Source organism: Manis pentadactyla, chromosome 3 (genome assembly GCF_030020395.1).
Source record: "Manis pentadactyla isolate mManPen7 chromosome 3, mManPen7.hap1, whole genome shotgun sequence".
Lineage (NCBI taxonomy): Eukaryota > Metazoa > Chordata > Mammalia > Pholidota > Manidae > Manis > Manis pentadactyla.
In genome coordinates, this window is record NC_080021.1 from 27,520,694 (window position 1) to 27,523,066 (window position 2,373).

At 31.1% G+C, this 2,373-nt stretch overlaps 1 non-coding gene across 1 annotated transcript; it reads right to left on the bottom strand.

Annotated features, from left to right (window-relative positions):
* Positions 1–301: 301 nt before the first annotated feature.
* LOC118907644 (U1 spliceosomal RNA) lies at positions 302–465 on the bottom strand. The gene has a single exon (XR_005022898.2). It is a non-coding gene; the product is annotated as a U1 spliceosomal RNA (small nuclear RNA).
* Between the last annotated feature and the right edge of the window lie 1,908 nt (positions 466–2,373).

The window sequence follows — 2,373 nt, forward strand, 5'->3', positions numbered from 1 at the left end:
TTTTGATAGTCCTAAGTAATGCAATCAGATCTGTAAATCTAAATATTATGGACAATTTCTTATTATTTTGCTTTGAAATATTTCACCACCAATTTTTATTGTAAATATTATTAGAGTTAGTAAGAACTTGCCCATATTGAAGTTGCTTTCCCAAACAATTATTTAATCAGTAATTTCACAGCTAGATGAATTTTCATAGTAGGTAGGGAAAGCCACCACCTCCCTACAGCACTCACATGCCCACGCAGTACACACATAGATTTTTGGCCATTACTGGTGATAACATTTTTTTTTTCTTTTTACAGGGAAAGCGCGAACGCAGTCCCCCACTACCAGAAATGATGCAGCCTAGTTTCCCACATTTGGGAAAATCGCAGGGGTCAGCACATCTGGAGTGCAATGGATAAGCCTCGCCCTGGGAAAACCACCTCCATGATCATGGTATTCCCCCTGCCAGGTAAGTATGGTGGTGATAACATTTGATCCCTATTTATGTTCACTGTGATATGAATGTTGTAGCTTACAGAGTTCCTCCTAAGACTCATATTCTTAAGATGTACATGATTATTTAAGTCTTCTCTAATAAGGGAGTCTGAAAACCCTCTTTAGTTATTGGAATTACTTGATATCTAGAATTTTAAAAATCCTTTGATTTTTCTGTATCTCTCTGATTGTGTATAGTTCATAATTTATAACTTCACAATCTTTAATGACTGCAGTGTAGCTGATATAGTGTGATGAATCTTGAGGAAAGACTGCAATCATATAGTAAGCCTTTACTGAACTGGTAGAAACAAGACTAGAAGAGCCTAAACGATTTTTCTAGGAACTTTGACAATCCCCTTCTAGGAATGGGATAAGGGTATAGTAATTATACCATAAGGATAGTAGATTAAATAAAAATATGCATGTTTAGTTTTTAAGATATTCATGAATGCATATTAGTAATAGTGGCTCAATATTGAAAAAGAAGAAAATGAAAATGAAATAAATTGTGACAATTACAAATTGTGAAAAAAATAAAGGAATAAAGAATGACAACTGGCTATTAATAGAGTGGGGTTTGGACAAGAAGGTAGTCATGACAGAGCAGGTTATACCAAGGACGAAGCCCAAGCACGGACAACTAGTTTGCAGGGTAAAAAGGAACACTCAGTAATATATATACAGTAAACAACAGGAGATAATGGTGGGCCAATACAAGAAAGCAAAATCTAGACATTTTTCTAGGTTTCCATATCAACACTTACATTAATCATTTCTTTCCTTTCCCTCTTTGTGCTAATAAAGTCTGTATTTTATTTAATATCACAAATGTTTTGCCTTGTTCTCTCATTTATTCATAAAGTTGAATTATTATCTCAACATCATTATAGGTATTTCTTTTTTCTTTCTAGTGTTTTTCAATTTTACTAAAGTACTATGCATAAGATTGCTGCTTAATATAAACTTTGTTATATTGTTCAATATCCAACAGTAGTAACAAATTTTCTACTGATCTCAAATTTCCTTAAATAATAACATATTTTCTCCATTAGAGTATTATTTAAGACTAATTCATAGCTGAAACATCAAATTCAGTCTTAAAGGATTATAAGATTTTCCCAAATTTCATGAGACTTGAACACATCAGAGGGATTTGATATTCTTTACTAATTTAATTATTGTAATATTTATGAGTTATGCATGAAGAATTACAATGAGTACCATTAGAGGAGATGCTCTTAGAATTTAATACAGTTTATTTCAGTGATTTATGTCTACTATTATTTCATGCTGTTGAACAGATATTACCTTGATTGAGCTGCATATCCTCAAAAAAAAAAATTGATCCTTTAGTCCTTTTCTACATCAGCAGATTACAATTAGTGAGGCTGGTTAAAGTTTCAAAAAACAGAAAGTGATGTTAAGTTTTTAAGGAGAATTTTGTCTATTCTATAAAATTTTGTTAAATTTTGGATTCAACCATAATGTCTAAGTTAATTTCATCTGAGGATTTAGCTATGCCAAACAGATTCTCTGTATACCAGGGATATCATGGTTGAAAGTTACTTCAAACTTTGATAAATAAGAATGCAATATAATAGAGGGTGAATTACATTTAAAGATAAAAATCCAATTTATCATATATAAATGTACCATATAAATTAAATTAAACTCTAAGAAATTCAATGTGACAAATAAACATGTAAATAAGATATCCATAAAATTCATATTAGGTTATTGTAAAGAAATATATGTATTAACAATGCACTATTACTAAACTACATGGCTTAAATGAAGGAAATGAAATATAAAAACTGTTCCCAAAATCTTGCAAATCTCTATGGAGAGTGTGAAAGTTACCTGCATGTGTTTGTGCCTCTCTCTTTT